The sequence below is a fragment of the Canis lupus genome, chromosome 2 (genome assembly GCF_011100685.1).
Source record: "Canis lupus familiaris isolate Mischka breed German Shepherd chromosome 2, alternate assembly UU_Cfam_GSD_1.0, whole genome shotgun sequence".
NCBI lineage: Eukaryota > Metazoa > Chordata > Mammalia > Carnivora > Canidae > Canis > Canis lupus.
This window is the reverse complement of record NC_049223.1, coordinates 7,623,988-7,644,947: the sequence shown is the minus strand read 5'-3', so window position 1 is coordinate 7,644,947 and position 20,960 is coordinate 7,623,988. Positions and strand designations below refer to the sequence as shown.

The 20,960-nt window shown below is 41.3% G+C and overlaps 1 protein-coding gene across 1 annotated transcript in view; it reads left to right on the top strand.

The window, feature by feature from the left end:
* Positions 1-20,960, top strand: part of OTUD1 (OTU deubiquitinase 1) — a 90,292-nt gene that overhangs the window by 11,940 nt on the left and 57,392 nt on the right. The window contains exon 2 of the mRNA XM_038529800.1: positions 1,355-1,438. The gene's annotated coding sequence lies outside the window, so the exon portion shown is untranslated. The remainder of the gene's footprint in view (positions 1-1,354; positions 1,439-20,960) is intronic.

The window sequence follows — 20,960 nt, the reverse complement described above, 5'->3', positions numbered from 1 at the left end:
ACAAACAAACAAAAAAAACAAATTCCCAGGGTGGTTTTGATGCTCAGCTCCCAAGGTTTGGGGACCCTTGAACTACAGGCAGATCTTAGGAGTCTCACTCCATGACTGAGCAAGTGCTCTGTGAAGTTTAGGAAGATGAAGTGAGATGAGAGGAAGAATAAGGAGTGTGATGAAAATTCATAAAATCATGAATGTTATAAACAGGATGAATATGGATGTGCTCACCAAATCTTGAAATACCAAGATGAGGTAAATTGATTCAATTTGATTCTTGCGTGTGTAAATATGTCCATATTTGTCCACAATATGTAAGCAGAGGAAACATGAAATTCAGAGTGTTGTAAAACCTGTTGGGGCAAGAGCCCATTGGCAGGCTCTACTTGCTAGCCTGGCTTTGAGAGCTGCCCTTTCCCACAACTCATGACACTGTAGATGGTCAGGTTCATTCTGGGATGGTCAGGTTTCTTCTTCTTCTTCTTCTTCTTCTTCTTCTTCTTCTTCTTCTTCTTCTTCTTCTTCTTCTTCTTCTTCTTCTTCTTCTTCTCCTTCTTCTTCTTCTTCTTTTTTTTTTTAAGGTTTTATTGATTTATTTATGAGAGACACACAGAGAGCAGCAGAGACACAAGCAGAGGGAGAAACAGGCTCCCTGCAGGGAGTCCGATGCAGGACTCAAGCCCAGGACCCCGGGATCATGCCCTGAGTGGAGGGCAGACCCTCAACCACTGAGCCACCCAGGCTTCCCTCATTCTGATATGAGTCCAGATTCTTTGGATTGCAGATGCCAGAAACTTGATTCAAACTGGCTCCAGAAAAACAAACAAAGGGAGGGGGCCCTATTGACCTATGTTGCTGAGCAGGATCCTGGCATAGCTCACAGAGCTGAAGACATGGCTGCAAGACCAGGTCCTTGGGGCTTGGAATGAGGTCTTCCATGTTCATGTTTGTCTCTTCTCTGGCTTTCATCTCACAAACCTCTGCTTTTATTTAAATGCCAGCCTCATTCTTCCTGGCATGAGGCATATCCAGTGACTGCAAGTGGTCCCCAGATAGCACCTCCAGTGAAAGGAAGCCCATTTCCTTGTCTTCATATCAGTGGGTCCCAGACTGCAGTGGTTTCAGAAACACCTCCAGAGTTTCTGTTTTTGTCTGTCTGGAGGTGAGGACTGAGCATTTGAATTTCCAACATATTTCCAGGTGATGCTGATGCTGCTGGTCCCAGGACCTCAGGGAAGAACTTTTCCTTTCTTCTGGGCTTTGTGCATGCTGTTTGCTGGGCATTGCTTGGTCCCTGTTGTTTCCACAACTATAATAGTTAAATTCAGTGCTTGACCTGCTTTTCTCATTTACTCCTCAGGATGATGCCATGCAGTAGGTAATACGTTGTTACCTATAAGTGAGGAAGAGGAGAGGTGGGTCCCTGGCAACCATTTGGCCTTACGTAAGTTTTTCAAAGTATAGAGGGAATATCAGATTTTTTTAAATGGCATTTTCAACATATTTTCCACCTTTTCCTCTCAAAATACTTCCTGAAAAATGATGGGGGGAAAATCATAAACCCACAAGGACAAAGAACCTGGGAAAGGAGATGATGATGGTGATAAAACAAAATGTAGACATTGGAAAGAGGGGCGGTAAATAATTTAGCAGATTGGAGAGCCAAAAGCCTTACCAGACTCAGGGGGGAAAGTCCAGAAGCAGCCCTGCTCTGCAGAATCCCAGAGAGCAAAGGCTGGAGGTACTCATTACCTCTGCTGGTGACAGCCCAGGTGGGGCTAAAACCAGAGGATGTGGAGACACAGTGTGGTCCTGGCCTGCCCTCAGATCTGAGAGTCGTGGCTGTCAAGGCATACGCCTCTCCCCACCTGCCACCTCACCTGCCACACCCAACCTGAGGCAGATTTCTTTCTGGGAGAATAGGCTAGACCAGAGAAGAGACCTTCAGAGACTCTCCGTTGGGATCCTCAGGAAAATGGGCGTGCCAGGTCATTTAGAGGGAAGCCACCACTGGAAGCCACCCTGCACACACATTCTAAGCAAACTTTCTCCTGGAAATGTCAGTGCCACTGACCACCAGGCATTTAATATCGTCTCTAAAATAAAAACAAGATGCCAATACTCGAAAAAGAAATAGCAAGAAGGACAGAGAAAGGAAACAGGATGCAGTGAATAAAAGCAAATCTAAAAGGAGAAAAAAAGTGAATAAATTGCTAATTGATATCTTCTGAGAAATAAGACAAGATCTTGGATCTGGAGAACAGAGAGCTGCTATTTTTAAAAAGAACTCTTGTAAATTAAAAATAGCATAGCTGAAGTTAAATATTCAGTAGAAGTTTGGAAGATAAAGTGGAGGAAATCTCTCAGAGTGGAATAAGGAGACATGGAATGAAAAATAGAGACCAAATAAGAAAATGAAGAGACTAATCTGTGAAGTCCAATATTTGACTAATAGGTATTCCAGAGATAGAATGAAGACAATGGTGGAAAAGAAAGATTACACAAGTGAACTCTTAGAATTCAAGAATAGCAGTTGCTTGACTGTAAGGTCCACAGGATGTCCACAGTTCATCACGGACAGCCATATAGGTGGTGTCTATGGATTAAGATGGGAATAGTCTCCCCAGAGTGGTGCAGTGCACAATATGTACAACTGTGTGTGGCCACCGAATGAGTACAACCCCCACCGTGTCATTTTGAATAGATATTTCACAAAGTATTAGGGATTTTAAAAATAGCCTTAATGCCTTCAGAGATGAAAAATAAGTCATATCCAGAACCTTCAGAACAAGAATGGTATCAGACTTCTCAATAGAAACATTGTAGGGGCAGCCCAAGTGGCTCAGCAGTTTAGCACCACCTTTCAGTCCAGGGCCTGATCCTGGAGACCCGAGATCGAGTCCCATGTCAGGCTCCCTGCATGGAGCCTGCTTCTCCCTCTGCCTCTCTCTCTTTCTCTCTCTCTCTCTCTGTCTGTCTGTCTCTCATGAATAAATAAATAAAATCTTAAAAAAAGAAACATTGTAACCAGGAGACCATGGAACAATGCTTGTAAATTCTGAGGGAAAATTATTTCCAAGCTACAATTCTATACCCAACCATATCAATATTCTTAATCGTGTAAGAACAGCAGAATCTATATTGTTAGTTTAAACAGATACATTTATTGGCTTTACATTGTTTGTAAATGGGAGAGAATGCAGGCTTACATGCCATGCTGCCAGGATCCACACCTAATGACTACTGTGGGGGCTGCGACTGAGAAAAATATCACCACCATCACACCTGGTCCAGATACCACAGCTGGCAGCAATGATGAGTAAGCTCTGCTATTAAGTCATTCCTCCCCTACAGAGTACATGCCTCATGTCTCTGTTTTCACAATTTGCCAAAAAAGAAAAAAAAAAAGGAAAAAGAAAAGAGAAAAAAAAAAGTAAACAGCCACTCTCTCGTCTCTCGTGTTGCTTACTTTTTTTTTTTTGCTTACTTCTGAACTGACATTACACAGGTATGTGTTATTGTTAGAGTGTAGGTTAATAGCTCCTTCTCCAACCCCAGCAGCCAAAGAGCACATTCTAGGTTTTACCTTGGAAAAGTGAGACTCAAGATGTGAGAAATTTACCAAGGGAAAGGTGACCAAAAGATCTTTAGTAGCACTGAAAATAGACAATATTTACTATAGCAGCCAAACTATGAAGAATGAGGGTAGAATAAACATATTTTACATATTTTCAGACACTGAAGTCTTGAAAAATGTACCACCCCCTTGGCCTTTCTCAGAAACCTCCTGACAGGGATCCCTGGGTGGCGCAGCAGTTTGGCGCCTGCCTTTGGCCCAGGGCGCGATCCTGGAGACCCGGGATCGAATCCCACGTCGGGCTCCCGATGCATGGAGCCTGCTTCTCCCTCTGCCTGTGTCTCTGCCTCTCTCTCTCTGTGTATGAGTATCATAAAAAAAAAAAAAAGATTCAGAAACCTCCTGACATGAGTCCTACCTACATGAGGGTGTAAACCAAGGAAAATTAAGACATGGGATCTAGGAGACAGGCATCCGTCTCAGATGAGATAGAAGGAAGCCCCATAATGGCGGTTGAAGGAACCTCCAAGTTGACGTCTGGACAGTAGGTTTGTAGAGAAGCTAGAGCCAGAGGGCTTGGGGCTTTGGGAGGGAAGGCTGCCTTGAGGACTGTGTGAATGTCTTGGGGGACTCACACTGCTGTTGAATAGTTTGAGGATAGGTCTGTGATAAGAACATAGAAAACAAAGCAAATACAAGAAGACAATGATTACTTTTAAGGAGAACAAAAGAGTTGTACCAGAAAAGGAAATAATAACCCAAATATAAAATGTTTATGCTTAGCTGTGAAACATAATTGCATAATCATAAAATGTACACCTTGGATAAAAATGAAATCTATGATTGGGAAGGTACAGGGAAGAGTATATATGTGTGTGTGGGGGGGGGAGAGTTAAAATCTTACCTTCCATAATAGAAAATCAAAATATACTACCTAAAAGTAAAAACCAAGAAGTTTAAAAATATTTGTACTAAATATAACCACATTATATATTTATATGAGCATAAATTACATTTATATTAATAATGCACATAATAATGTAAGCACATTATTTTTAAATACAGAGACATATGCCAGAATACAGATTAAAGGACAGAAATCAACTATCTCTGGGGAGGAGGGAGGTTGTGTCAGGGGACTTTTTTTTTTTTTTCATTTTAAACTGTGTTGAACTATTTGACTTTCAAAAGTGTAAATATATAGAACTTAATCAAAATAATGATTCCAAGAGCAAATTCAACATATTACAGATTCTTACAAGCTCTGCATTCCAGATTTGTTCAGCATTGTTCTTAATGCTGTATCATGACGATAAAGACCTGAGTTCTTATACTAGCATGTAATACTGGAAATGGCATAAATGAGAGATCTGTGTATAAAGGGAGGGGAAGCAATGAATAAAGTTATGTGCAGTCTATACTTAAATGAAGCTGGAGTCAGATCTCATCTACACAGATCAAAACATATGCTCAGGGCATAGAGTTACTGAAATTTCTAGGAGAAATAGCAAAGAAAAGAAACCAACATGTCAAGCAGGCTGTAGATTCCACGCTGGAGTAATTAAGTGCCCACAGTAGGAGTCACTGGTTAGTCATGAGGCACCTCAGAGTGGTGGTTGGAAAATTCATACCCTCTCATGCAAATCTTGTACTCGAGCCAGAAGCTTCCAGTGACCCCTCGGAGATGCAAACCAAGATGACATCTTCCACCTAAGGAACTAATAGACTAGTGGGGGCATAAGATAGGAAAAGAAATTTTAGGGGCACCTGGATGGCTCTGTTGGTTAAACATCTGACTCTTGATTTCAGCACAGGTCATGATCTCTGGTCCTGGGATAGAACCCTTCATCACGCTCCATGCTCAGCAGGGAGTTTGGTTGGGATTCTCACTCTCCGTCTGCCCCTGGCCCTGTTTGCACTCTCTCCCTCTCTCTAAAATAAAAAATAAAGAAATTTTAAGAACACAAATAGAAATTTTTTTTATTGAATAAGCTGACTCTGGGGGTTCAGAAAAGTGGAAGGGCAGCAAGGTTTGAGTTGTCGAAAGAGGTTCACAGAGGAGGCTGGACTCAGAGCGGACTTTGAAGGGAGAAAGAGTTCAACTGGTAAGGGAGAGAGCAGAGAGAGTCTCTGGGACCACACACCCCTAAACACACAGATGTTGCAATGACTGTGGTGCATTCAGAGCAGTAGAAAAGCAGTCCTATGTCATCTTGAGGAGTTCCTGTGGAGCCCTGGAGAAATGGGGGGTTGTGGGGGCAGTGGGGCTACACTACAGAAGATAATGACAGTCTAAAAGAAGAGGTTAAATTTGATGCGTTAAAGATGGTCAGCTTTAAAACAAAGAAGTGATTTTTCTTGATGTATCTTGGCTTAATATAGAAGTTTGGTTTTTTCCTTGTTATAGAATTAAACATGCTAATTATAGAAAATACACTTATCTTAGATACTTTTTGGTAGAGTCTCGTGGGATCATTCTGTTAGATTTGGAAACGTTTGAGGTTTGAAATGAGATCTCAGTTAAGGTCATGACATTACCCCTGGTAGTCTGTGGCCTTAGGGAGAGTTTCTTATTCTACCTGAATTTTGGTTGGTTTCCTCATCTTTTAAATTGGGCAAATGTGGGGACACCTGGGTGGCTCAGTGGTTGAGCGTCTGCCTTCAGCTCAGGTCATGATCCTAGGGTCATGGGATCAAGTCCCACATTGGGCTCCCCTCAAGGAGCCTATTTGTCCCTCTGCCTATGTCTCTGCCTCTCTCTGTGTCTCTCATGAATAAATAAAATCTTTAAAAAAATTGGGCAAATGTGGCAGACATCTTTCAATTTTCTAAGTTCTCACCCCCGTTCTCTGGAAATTGTCCTGTCCCCGCACTTGCAGGGATCAATTCTTGGGAAGCCTTACATTACTATGCTCTGCGTTATACGTCTGACTGAAGCTGCGCTAATCGGTTTCTTTCTTTTGGAAATTTGTCATAGTTGTGGGCCTGGGATGGTAACATCTGAATTTAGGAGGCCCTGGATGTAATCTCTCCCACAGAGTCCTGGGGAAGCAGGAAAGGTAGCTGGTTTGCAGAAAGAGAAAAGAGTGAAGTAAATATGCTGAGACATCTGGGTGATAGAGTGAGAATCCCCAGATTTTCATTTCCAGCATTGACCTCTTTCTAAGGCTCGCTGCCTTCCCACATCCTCCTAATAAATAAACCTTTTTCTCTTATGCTAATTCAAGTTGGTTTTCATTTACTTAAAATGAAGAGTCTTAACTCACACAAGATAAAAGGATCTCTCTGTACAGCTTATGCACTTCCCCATGTTGCTTGGCCTTACCTCCAAATTTTGACATTGGTCCTTGCTTGACAGAAATGCCAGTCATCATCTCATCTCCTTGTACCATTGGCTGCCTCTGCTGCCCTGTGGTGCTGCTTCAGCATGGCACCTGTCACACTTATTATGGGGGGACTGTCATGGTTTCAGTGATGTTAGATTGGGGCCCCAGAAGTCACAGCTCCTCCTGCCACTCTGGACTCCAAGGAAACACTGGAACATGGATCATAGGATCTTGTTTCCCCAGCAGCTGCCCAAAGGGCCAGATAACCCAATCTCTACTGTGGAAGAGTCCATCAGTTGGCTTTGCTATGCACCCCAAAGTGTGATGTCTTTAAACAACAAATCCTTTTTTTCTCACAATTCTGAGGGTGGCTGTGCCGTTCTGGGCTACACTAGCTCCTCTGGCTGGATAGTATAGAATGGAACTATAGGCAGCTGGTTGGTCTGCGGGGCCTCACCCACATGTCTGGCAGTTGGCTCAGTGTTAGATGGGACAATTGTACGTGGCTTCCGTCTGTGGCAGCAGGATTAGCCTGGGGTCATGTACACGCTGGCCGAGGTTCCTAGCAGCAAGAGAGGGCATGCCCCAAGGCACAGGCGCTTTTCAAGTCTCTGTTCGGTATCATATTTGCTAACGTCCCCGTTGGCCAAAGAAAGTCATATGGCCAAGACTAGATTCAGGGGGTGGAGAAATAGACCTGTCTTCTTGGTAGCAGTTGCTACAAAGTCACATTACAAAGGGGTATGTATACAGGAATGGTAGGAATTAGTGTGGCCATTTTTGCAAACTCTACCATAGAGTTTTATTTTTTAATTTTCATTTTTAGTTATTTTTAGATTTTATTTATTTATCTATGAGAGACACAAAGAGAGAGGCAAAGACAGACATCGGCAGAAGGAGAAGCAGGCTCCCTACAGAGAGCCTGATGCAGGACTCAATCCCAGGACCCTGGGATCATGACTTGAGCCAAAGGCAGATGCTCAACCACTGAACTACCTAGGAGCCCCTACCACAGAATTTTAATGCCTACTGGGGTGAACTTGGATGATTAGAAGATAGAAAGATCCAGTCACTTTGTCTTCTTTCTCCCCATTGGACTATTTTGAGGTGCACTGTTTCCACATCCTCTACCTGGGGGTATCCTGTGTGACTGCATAACTGTCTTGATAACTTTCCTTCCTTCCCTATTACTCGGTCCACACTCTTGCTGCCCTGGGATGGTAGCCACCAACAAAGCATGCATACAGACTTTGCCTCAGGTTTATTGTATATGTACTCTGAGCTAGGACACTATTACAACTTCTCGAGGGGATTAAAGAGAATATGTCTCTGGGTTATATTCCATTAATTAGTATTACTAACAAAAGTATTTCATAATAATAAAATCTTAATGGACTTTAAAAGTATTAGCATATCTTGCTTTACTGCACTTCCCTTATTGTGCCTTATAAATATTGTGTTTTTTACAACTTGAAGGTTTGTGGCAGCCCTGCATTGAGCAAGTCTGTTGGGGCCATTTTTCTGACAGCATTTGCTCACTTCACGTCTCTTTGTCATGTTTTGGTAATGCTTGCACTATTTCAAATCTTTTCATTATTATTATATTGGTTATGGTGATCTGTGATTAGTGATATTTGATGTTACCATTGTAATTGTTTTGGGGTGCTGTAAACGACACTCATTTAAGACGTTCAACTTAACTGATAAATACTGTGGGTGTTCTGTTTCACCGTCTGGCCATCCCCCCATATCTCCCCCTCCACTTGGGCCTTTCTACTCCCTGAGACAAACAATATTGAAATTAGGCCAGGGAATAACCCTACAATGGCTTCTAAGTGTTCAGGTGAAAAGGAGGGGTCTCACGTCTCTCATTTTAAATCAAAAGCTAGACATTATTAAGCTTGGTGAGGAAGGCATGTCAAAAACTGAGACAGGCCAAAAGCTAGGCCTCTTGAGCCAGTCAACTAGCCAAGTTGTGAATACAAAGAAAAAGCTCTTGGAAGAAATTAAAAATGCTACTTTAGGGCAGCCCAGGTAGCTCAGTGGTTTAGCGCTGCCTTCAGTCCAGGGCATGATCCTGGAGATCCGGGATTGGGTCCTGCATCGGGTTCCCTGCATGGAGCCTGCTTCTCCCTTTGCCTGTGTCTCTGCCTCTCTCTCTCTCTCTGTGTCTCTCATGAATAAATAAACAAAATCTTTTAAAAAATAAAATAAAATAAATAAAATAAAGTAAAATAAAATAAAATAAAATAAAATAAAATAAAATAAAAATGCTACTTTAGTGAACATATGAATGATAAGAAAGGGAAACAGCCTTATTGGTGATACGAAGAAAGTGTGAGTGGTCTGGACAGATCAAACAGCCACCACACTCCCCTCAGCCAAAGCCTGATCCAAAGCAAGGTCCTAACTCTCTTCAGTTCTATGAAGGCTGAGAGAGGTGGGGACGTTGCAGAAGAGAAGTCTGATGCTAGCAGAGGCTGGTTCATGAGGTTTAAGGAAAGAAGGCATCTCCATAACACAAAAATGCAAGGTGAAGCAGCAAATTCTGATGTAGAAGCTGCAGTGAATTATCCAGAAGATCTAGCTAAGATAATTAATGAAAGTGGCTATGCTAAATAACAGATTTTAATATAGATGAAACAGCCTTCTATTGGAAGAAGATGCCACCTAGGACATTCATAGCTCAAGAGGAAAAGTCAGTGACTGGCTTCAAAGCTTTGAAGGACAGGCTGACTCTCTTATCAGGGGCTAATGTAGCTGGCTTTGAGTGGAAACCACTGCTCACTTACCATTCTGAAAATCCTAAGTCCTTTAATAATTATGCTAAATCTACTTTGCCTGTGGTCTATAAATGGAACTACAAAGCCTGGATGACAGCACATCTGTTTACAACATGGTTTACTGAATATTTTAAGCTCAGTGTTGAGAGCTGCTGCTCAAGAAAAAAAAAAGATTCCTTTGGAAATTATACTGTTCATTGGCAATGTAACTGATCATCCAGAAACTCTGATGGAGATATATGGTGAGATTAACGTTTTCATGCCTACTAACAAAACATTCATTTTGCAGCCCATGGATCAAGGAGTCATTTTGACCTTTAAGTCGTATTATATGAGAAATACATTTCATAAGGATATATATGCCTGACATAGATACTGATTTCTCTGATGGATCTGGGCAAAATAAATTGAAAACCTTCTGGAAAGGATTCATCGTGTTACATACCAGTAAGGACATTCATGATTCATGGGAAGAGGTCAAAATACCAACATTAAGAGTTTGGAAGAAGTTGCTTCCCACCCTCGTGGATGACTTTAAGAGGTGTAAGACTCGAGTGGAGAAAGTAACTATAGACAGGTGGAACAGCAAGAGAACTAAAATTAGAAGTGAAACCTGAAGATGTGAGTGGCTGCAATCTCATGATCAAACTTGAGTGGATGAAGAGTTGCTTCTTACGGATGAGCACAGAAAGTGATTTCTTGAGATATGATCTACTCCTGGTGAAGATGCTGTAAAGATTGTTGACATGACAACAAAAGATTTAGAATATTACACACACTTAGTTGATAAAGAAGCAGCAGGATTTGAAAGGACTGACTCCAATTTTGAAAGTTCTACTGTGAGTCAAAGGGGATCAAACAGCACTGCATGCTACAGAGAAATCATTTGTGAAAGGTAGAGTCTGTTGATGCAGCAAACTTCATTGTCGTCTTATTTTCAGAAAATGCCACAGCCACCCCCGCCTTCAGCAACCACCACCCTGATCAGCCATCAACATTAAGGCAAGACCCTCCACCAACAAAAAAGAGTATGACTTGCTCAAAGCTCAGATAATGGTTGGCATTTTTTTTTTTTTAGTAATAAAGCATTTTTAAATTAAGGTACGTGCATTGTTTTTTTAGACATAATACTATAATACACTTAATAGACTACAGTATGATGTAAATATAACTTTTACATGCACTGGAAAGCCATTCTTTTGACTCATTTTATTGTATTTGCTTTATTGCAATGGTCTAGAACATATGGCTGAGGTGTATGCCTTGGAAACTATAGAGGCCACATTCTCAAAACACACTGCAGTAAAACTAGACATTAATAAGTTTAAAGAAAACATTCTAACCTGATGGATAAAACAAAACCAAAAACAAAAATAAAAACAAAACCCACAAATGTTCCTAAGTAGCATTTGGTCAATGATACAAACAACAGACTATTTACAAAGTAAGTGAACAGGGAAAACTAATGTTTAAAAATCTCCGTGTACACCCAAAACTGTTTTCTTGGTTAAATTCCTTAGTGATCTTGATAAACAACAACAACAACAAAAAGATAATAAAAAGACCAAAAGTGATTTTTTCTACCTAAGAGATTAGAAAAAAGAACATAAAACCAGACCCAAGGAAAGAGGTTATCAAAATACCAGAGGTGTGCTGGTGTCTGCCCTTCCTGGCTGCTCCAACAGTTTTCAGGAATTTAGTGAAATGGTTGTTAAAAGGCCATTATTAAAGAATCACATTAAATAAACTTTAATAAATTGTGTTAAAAACAAAAGTGATAAATGCTCAAGTCATCACTTCTTAAATAATTTAGTTCGTTTCACTAGTATATATGCTCTGGAGTTTATCCATGTCAATTGTATCTGTATAATGGTAATACCATTCATCTATTTGCAACTCTGCATTTGTCAATGTCACACTGGCAGGTGGAAATCGGCCATGGTGGGAGTATTTACACTATGGTATTTGGCCAGGCTACAAATTAGAGCCGTTGTCTCCTCCTCTCCTCCTCCTTCTTTTCTTTTTTTTCTTTTCTTTTCTTTTCTTTTCTTTTCTTTTCTTTTCTTTTCTTTTCTTTTCTTTCTTTTTCTTTTCTTTTTTCTTTTCTTTTCTTTCTTTTCTTTTCTTTTTTTCTTTTTTTTTCTTTTTTCTTTTCTTTTCTTTTTTCTTTTCTTTTTTTCTTTTCTTTCTCTTCTTCTTTTCTTTTTTCTTTTTTTCTTTTCTTTTTACATATTCACAAGAGACACACACAGAGAGAGGCAGAAACATAGGCAGAGGGAGAAGTAGGCTCCTTGCTGGGAGCCTGATACAGAACTTAATCCCAGGACCCCAGGATCATGACCCGAGCCGATGCTCAACCACTAGGTGCCCCTCCTTCTTTTCTACAGAGCTGTTGTTAATGAGCATACCACTGGCCATCAGTAGATAATCATTTTTAAGGAATATGAATTTTCCAGGTTGAGATTAGAATAAAAATAAAGCATGAAGATGATTTATAAAGTTCAAACATTTCATTGTGGTGGAATGATCCAAATCTCAGGGATACATTTCTTTTGTTGTGATGCTTGCAGTGAAATCCATTCTAATTAATGCAAGATGGACCTTAACATTCAAGAGTGAGCCAGATCTCACAATGTTTCTCTGGATTAGTAATAAGTAAGGACTGGATGGTACAGAAGTTTTCTGGCCAAGTTGCTGGATGCTTCTAGGTTATCTAGAATCTTGGAATGGGGGGAAATGTACTTGGGACATATAGGGATTTTTGTCAAATGAAATATACTTTATACATTTTTTTATAAAACATGAGAAAAACTTAAGTGGTTGGTGAGTATTAAGTGAAAAAAATAATGAATAGCAACAGTGACTAAAACCCCTTTTTCACAGTGGGGGTTATTTTCTTTGGCTCTGAAATAATTCTTAGTAAAAAAGTCTTTGTAGCAATTTGTGTTAAAGACATTTTAAACCATACCCTTGGTTTTAAAAATACACTAATGCTAATTCAAAATACAGAATTATGTTTTTTTTAAGATTTTATTTATTTATTCATGAGAGGCACACAGAGAGAGAGAGAGAGAGGCAGAGACACAGGCAGAGGGAGAAGCAGGCTCCATGCCGGGAGCCTGATGTTGGACTCGATCCCGGGTCTCCAGGATCACGCCCTGGGCCAAAGGCAGGTGCTAAACCACTGAGGCACCCAGGCTGCCCCAGAATTATGTTAAATATGTTGGTTTGAGGAAAAAGAGTGAGCCAGCATGCAGCTCCTTAGGTACCCATAGTTTATTCCTCCTTTTTTTTTTTCAAATTTACTAAATTGATTTTAGGATGAAAAGTTTCTCTTAATTCACTCTGTATACCTGATTAAGTTTTTTTTTTTTTTTAAACATTTAAACATAATGCAGAATGTATTTTGGAGGAAGAGAAATTGCAGTATTATGCAAGTTTGCTGACAGTTTTCTCCTTTGTGACCAAGCTGTGCTATGACTCTGTGAGGTAAAGGAAATATGTTGGAGCAATCTACTCCTATAGCAGAGTATCATATTTGAGCAGTCTATGCCTCAATTTTTAAGAATGCTTAATTTGTGCCCAAGGTCCTTATGGCCTATAGAATATATTCCATCTTTTTATTTCTTTTTTTTTAAACATCTTGTTTTGTTTTTAAAGATTTTATTTATTTATTTCAGAGAGAGAGAGAGAGCGTGCACAAACAGGAGCAGGGGGAGGGGCAGAGGGAAAAGCAGACTCCTTCTGGAGCAGGGAGCCCAATGCTGGACTCATTCCAGAACTCCGGGATCATGACCTGAGCCGAAGGCAGACCCTTAACCGATTGAGCCACCCAGGCACCACACCCCGCCCCCATCTTTTTATTTCTTTATTTGGTTTTTAAAAAAAGAGTTAGCATTAGGCTTTAACCTTTTTCTTAAAATATTTTATTTATTTATGCATGAGAGACACAGAGAGAGAGAGGCAGAGATGTAGGCAAAGGGAGAAGAAGGCTCCTGTAGGGAGCTCCATCGGGACTCAATTCCAGGGCCCAGGATCATCACATTCTGAGCCAAAGGCAGACGCTCAACCACTGAGCCACTCAGGTGTCCCTAACCTTTATTATTATTATTTTTTTTTATCCAAGGCCTTTCCTTATGCTAATGATTGTTTTTTACAAATTCTCTTTAAATAATGGTAAGATTTATTTTCAAGTCAGTTAGAAAATCTTCAACTTGAAAATAAACCACTTCCAAAGATGTCTTTGAACTAAGCCTGACATCTGAACTTTCTTTTTAATTTGTTCTTGGCATTGTTAGCTCTTGTGCATTCCCTGGGCTTATTAGAGCATGTGAAGCTCTTACGACTTTCAGTTAATATAATAAAATCTGTTAATGTAAATTTATCTTGGTGTTCTGCATGTGTTTGCTGATTCTGCACACTTGAGTCATTCAGATCTAAATATAAAAGATCATGTTTTAAAAGTAAGGAACTAAATGATTCTTTCCAATTATGCTAAAATATTTAAGCATTTGGATTTAGTTTTAGTCTAGATGAAATATTTCTGGGAAATATGACTCCACATGTTTTTTTAAATTTGTTTTTGAGAGATAACCTAGTTGATTTGTAACATATGTGAAAGTGGATTTTCAAGCTGAATGGGCTATCTCGAGATTTGGGCTACTCTAGTAAACCAAATGGGATGAAGGACAAACATTGTGGACTGTACCACTTACTGGGTCATGAAAATGTATGCCTGGTCTGCTTAAGTAAGTACTCAGTTTGAGCCCTTAAGCATGATTTGAAAAGTCTACTGTCCCAATAGGACTTTTACCTGCCTGAGCCAGTGTAAATAAATACTTGTTAAGTGATATGTAAGAAAATCGTAATCTAGAAAAATAGTCCATGTTTTTCAGCTAATTTTATTTTTTGTATTTGAAAAATCTTACCTTTTGGGACACCTGGGTGGCTCAGTGGCTGAGCGTCTGCCTTCGGCTCAGGGCATGATCCTGGGGTCCTGGGATCAAGTCCTGCATCAGTCTCCCCACAGCCTGCTTATGTCTCTGCCTCTCTCTCTGTGTGTGTCTTTCATGAATAAATAAATAAAATCTAAATATTAAAAAAAAAAAATCTCTTAGCTTCCTAAATATAAGTTTAAGTAACAATCTGGGTTACTTTATTCATGGATTTGCCCAAGTAAAATTAAGGGATTTATCTGCAGTCTGTTTTTGTATCATGATAATTCACCCATTGGAAGCAAGTTTGACAAGTTGAGGATGAAGTGGTGACTTCTAAAGAGGATCCCCAGAATAGAATCAACATATTAATAAACCTGCCCATCACCCATTTCACCCATGTGAAATCCATTGAGTGTTGTTTGTCAACTAGTTACAGATCATGCCTGTGAGACTTCTCAGTCTTTAAATTTCACGAATTCCTGGCTATTGAGCTCATTAGGTTAGTACAGGTGGTTAGTACAAAAGGGTTAGAACAAAAGGATAGTAAGCTTTGCAAAATGATAAACAGTGGTTGTTTACTTAAATTCCAAAAACAGAGTCTTAAAAAAAAAAAAAACAAACCTTTTGTATGCATTTTAAAGACCCTCTAATTGGGCAGCACTGGTGGCTCAGCAGTTTAGCGCTGCCTTCAGCCCAGGGCGGGGTCCTCGAGCCCCAGGATCAATTCCCGCATCAGGTTCCCTGCATGGAGCCTGCTTCTGCCTGTGCCTCTGCCCCCCACCCCCTCCGTGTCTTTCATGATTAAATAAATAAAATCTTAAAAAAAATAAAGACACTCTAGTTGATACAATGATCAATTAACAATTAAATCTGTCATCACCAGAACAGCTACTACTACTTGATTGATTTTAACTAATAGATATCAGGCAACTGATGAACCTTTGTACAAATAGGATGCCCCGATTGAATACTGTTTGGCTAACACAGATATTAATGTAAGATTTTGTCTTATTGTCAGTCAATCAAAAAGGGAAAAGTAAGGATCTTTCACAAAATACCTATGAGGGGAGCACCTGGGTGGCTCAGTGGTTGAGCATCTGCCTTTGGCTTGGATCATGATCCTGGGGTCCTGAGCTTGAGTCCCACATCAGGATCCCCGTGAGGAGCTTACTTCTCTCTCTGCCTCTCTCTCTGTGTCTCTCATGAATAAATAAAATCTTAAAAAAAAAAAAAAGTACCTATGAGGGTAGGATTGGAGTGGAATTGAAATTTTTTTTTCTTTTTCTTTTTGTAAGAGGTTAAGCTTTATTTCTACTCTCAAACTCTTACAACTTTGCATAAAGTCCTGATGGTCCCGGGGCAGCCTCCACTGAGTTGATGTGTCCTACCGAGGCCCTTGAGATACAGTCCATGGGGGGGCTTTTTCACACCATGGCCACCATGGGCCCAGAGCTCAGGTAGCTGATGAAGGGGTGGAAGGGCTTCCTCTACAGGTCATGGTAGTGCTGGGCAAGGATGTTCTCTGGTGCCTGCAACATCTTCATTCCCATCAGTTTGAAGCCCCTCCTCTCAAACCTCTGGATCAGATCTACAAGGAGACACCGCTGCACCCCTTCTGGCTTCACTGCAACAAGGGTCTACTCCCAGGTCCAGAAGGGACCTCCTGAGCTGGCATGCAAGAGCAGGCTTGGCCAGGGGCTGGGAGCCTGTGGGCTGCTCAGCAGCCCTGGCAATGAGGCACACCCTGAGAGGCCACCCACACCCCTTCCCTGTGGGCTACTGGCTTTAAGCTTTCTTTGTGTGAACATGCAGAGATAAAATTGGCCAGACATATTTACCTGTAACATTTACCCATTCATTAGTTGCTGTCCAAATGAATACATGACAATCAATTTGCTATATTCTAGCACTATGATTTTTGTGAAGTAGGCATATATCTGAAAATTTAAGAAAAGCGGTATTCATTCATTCAACAGATACTTATGTAATGGAGTATGAGATGAGGTTGGAGATGGGGGCAGGAGCCAGGCCTTGTGGTGTCCTGTAGGCAACAACAAGGACTTTGGCTTTTAATTCTAAGCAAATTGGAAAGAAATTGAAGGGTTTTTAAACAGGAGAGTAAACAAAAAAAATTTGATTTATTGTCTAAAAATATCTCTGTGCTGAGTAAAGAATAAACTGCAGTAAGGCAAGAGGTAAGGGCTTATTTCAATAGTCAAGACCAGAATGGATGGCAACACAAATTGAGGACGGGTCCAGGGCAACGGAAAGAAGTGGGCAGCCTCAGGTTGTACAGTCTAGAAACTGGTAGTGGAGTGAACAGAGAACTTAAACTGCATTTAATACCTAGACCTTCCTTTCCTAGATGCAAGATGACCTTGCCTCTCTTTTTTTATTCTTCAACTTCAAAACTTGAAGTTTTGGGAAAAGATCTACAAATCATGGCATCTCGTGCATTCTGTAGTTAAGTGTCTGAACAGAACTGTATTACTGGGCACGCAAAACAGAACAGGACAAATAGACCACTAAATATTTAAAAATGATGTCCTGACAGAACTTTTCAAAGTTCCAGGCGAGTGGTTTTCAATGGAGAGAGCGAGGTAAAGCTTTCTCCCTGTTGAATGATCCAATTGTTGGTAAGAACACAGTTCCTGTATCACTAGCGTCAGTTGTCTCCTGGGTGGAGATGCAGCACCTTAGGTCACACAGGGTATGGAAAGGCCAACAAGTGACGCTGAGATAGTCTAAGCAGCAGTCCAGCATTAGGGCGATGTCACCAAATGATTTGTGATTGTCGTATACATTCTGAGAAGTTAATTTGGTTGAGGAGTTTTTTGATTTGAAGCTTTCAGCAAATGGTTTAGGGAGGTTGGTTTGGCTGAGGACAGAAGCCATCACTTCTTTTTATGTCATTCCTACTGAGTGCTTAGCATTACACCAGTCCAAGGAGGCACTCTGCATTTTCTGTGAACACTTTTTTTAAAAAAAATCTGTTTGAGGATATAACTGATGAACAGGCAAAGCACTGAACAAAATAGCTTGAACACTGAGAATCCCAAAATGGTGGAAAGAGCCGGACTTTGAAGTCTGACACAGCTTCAAATCCTGCTTCTTGCTCCTACCACCTGCATGATTTCAGGCAAATTACTAATCTCATCGTCTCTTTTAGTTTTACCTGAAGAAAAAAAAAATAGAGGTGTGGATATCTTTTTTTTTTTTTCTTCCAGTTTGCTAGTATTAAATAACAAAAACCTGAATAGAGTTTTTTTTTTTTTTTTTTAAAGAAAGAAAAGGGAAAACTGTGAACAGTAGAACAGTAATGGGTACTTAATGCATGTTTTGAGATTCAAGAAAGAAATTTTGAATTACAGAGCAGAAATCCCCCCCAGCATCCTCATGTTGAAGGAGTTAGGATAACCCATGATAAGAAAACAATTAGCATATCCATTTGTTGTAATTGTCTCAAGGTTGGAGATGAATGGGGGTGTTAGTTTTCATGCTATTGAATAATCAGAGACCAGAGAAGCCAAAAACGTGCAAATTGTAAAGTACAGGCAAGTGTAAAAGGAATTAGAAAGGGAAAGATGAGTATAGGCTTTTAGTAAACTGGAAACGATTAGCCTCAGAAAGCTGATCAGAACGTGGATAAGCACGTGGGAGAAGGGCGTGACAGGAAACTGGAAATATCTATTACCTTTCTCTTCTGCACTGAAATTCTCTTCCCTGGCCAGCATCCGGCGGCAGGGCGAGCCAAACCAGATGATCTTTCTGTTTTCCTTTTCCTGGTTCAATTTCTGCAGGACTCTGACTCCCGGCCAGAGTTGACTCAAAAGGTCTCTGCTTTCAGAGCCGGTTTACTGCCAGCTCCTGTGTCCACATCTTCAAAATCTTACGCTGCCAAATGCTCTGGGACAAAAAAGCAGAGGGACTCCAATTTCTTAGAAGCCACAATCCGCATGGAGCTCCTCTAGGCCCTGAAGCTTGCGGCCTGCTCTGCAAGGCGGAGCCTCCTCTCAAGGCCCGCGCGACCTGGACTCTGCTGAGGGCTGTGCAGACTGACTTGAGACGCGAGTGGGAAAATCCACGCCACCCGGCGTGGGTCGGTGGAGGGCGGCGGGGGGCCGCTGAGGCAGACAGCGGGAGACGAGCGATTGCGGACGCCGCTACCTGGTGCCCCGCACGCGGTGCTCAGCCGGTACCCTGCATTTGGTGCTTAGCCCGGTACCTCGCATGCGGTGCTTAGCCGGGTACCCTGCATTTGGTGCTTAGCCCGGTACCTCGCATGCGGTGCTTAGACGGGTACCCTGAGTTTGGTGCTTGGCCCGGTACCTCGCACGCGGTGCTTAGTCTGGTACCCTGAGTTTGGTGCTTAGCCCTGGAACCCCGTACTTGGTCCTTAGCCAGGTACCCGGCACGCAGTGCTTAGCCGGGTACCCTGCTTTTGGTGCTTAGCCCAGTACCCTACATTTGGTGCTTAGCCCGATACCCCGCACGCGGTGCTTAGCTGGGTACCCTGCATTTGGTGCTTAGCCCAGTACCCTACATTTGGTGCTTAGCCTGGTACCCCACACTCGGTGCTTAGTCCAGTACCCTGCGTTTGGTGCTTAGCCCTGGTACCCTGGGTGGCTCAGTCGGTTAAGCATCTGCTTTCAGCTCTAGTCATGATCCCAGGGTCCTGGGATCCAGCCCCTTATCAGGCTCCTTACTCAGCGGGGAGCCTGCTTCTCTTCTCCCCTCTGCCTGCTGCTCTGCTTGTGCTCTCTCTGTCAAATAAATAAATTAAATCTTTAAACAAACAAAATAAAAAAAGAAACAAAACCCCAAAACAAAAACCTAATCCACTCTGTCTAACATGAATAATATGCTAGATATACTAGACATGCTACTGGTTCTTCAAAATACCACTGTTGGTTTCAACTAAAATATAACATGTTAATCAGGATAGACAGAAAATAGACCTTATAACCAGCTTTTTTCTCCCTCCCCTCCCATAATAATTCAAGAGAAAGCAAAGGACCAATGAAGATCTACAAGTGTGCTTTGATTTGGGACTCATGAGTGTGTTTTATACACTAAAAGATTTTGTTTCTTGGCCCTTTGGCATTTCAAAATTTGCACATGTCTGTATAATGGTAATTTCAGGAGGAGTTGCCTTTTAAATATGGTTTACACATTGAAGAGCATTTTAAATTTGTTGATCTCATGGCAAACAAGTGCCTAATAATTTTAAAATAAGCATATATTTTTTGCATTGAGGAATTTAGGAAGCGGGACAACACACTGCCACCAAGTTTAATTTCAGTGGTGATGTGTTTTGCATGTTCTAATGGCAACACTTAGTGAAAGTTACTAAGCTCTTCTATGAGCTATTTGTGAATCTCTGGTTGTCCTAGTGGCCAGGATTATTATCTTAGATGGGTCAAGTTCTCACTTTTTTTTTTTTTTAAGATTTTATTTATTTATTCATGAGGGACACACAGAGGGAGAGGCAGAAACACAGGCAGAGGGAGAAGCAGGCTCCATGCCGGGAGCCTGATGTGGGACTCGATCCTGGGTCTCCAGGATCAGGCCCTGGGCTGAAGGTGGCGCTAAACCACTGAGCCACCTGGGCTGCCCAAGTTCTCACTTCTTAGGTGCCATTTGACCTTTCCTGCATGCACTCGTGCAGCCATTGGGAGTGATGCCCCGTGCTACTTAAATTCTTTCCTTTCCCTTCTTCACCATCCCCTTCTGCTCGTCACCAATCTACTTTTTTGTCCTCCTCTTCCCATTTTTACCCCATGTCAAAAGTTTATGGTTAAATTCCCTTGATAGATTCTCATAGATTAATTGGTATATGATGCAACTCTGCAGTATTTGGCATGTCACCATATTTTGTTTATTTTCATTTTACTTTCAATAGCACAATTTAAGAAACACAGAGTGTAGGGATCCCTGGGTGGCGCAGCGGTTTGGCGCCTGCCTTTGGCCCAGGGCGCAATCCTGGAGACCCAGGATGGAATCCCACGTCGGGCTCCCGGTGCATGGAGCCTGCTTCTCCCTCTGCCTGTGTCTCTGCCTCATTCTCTCTCTCTCTCTGTGAGTATCACAAATAAATAAAAATTTAAAAAAAATAAAAAAAAAAAAGAAACACAGAGTGTAGGATTAAGATCAATGCGTGTTACATGCATTGATTATGTGCACCCTTTTGTAGAATGGACTGACCTTCAAAGGTATTTGCTTTGGGACCTTGCCCAAAACATACTTTTGATTCTCTAGGGTTAGTGAGGAATGGAACTGTCAGGGCAGCAAAAGTCAATGATTAGTTAAAGGATTTTTCTACCATCCCCTTTGTTTTCTACCC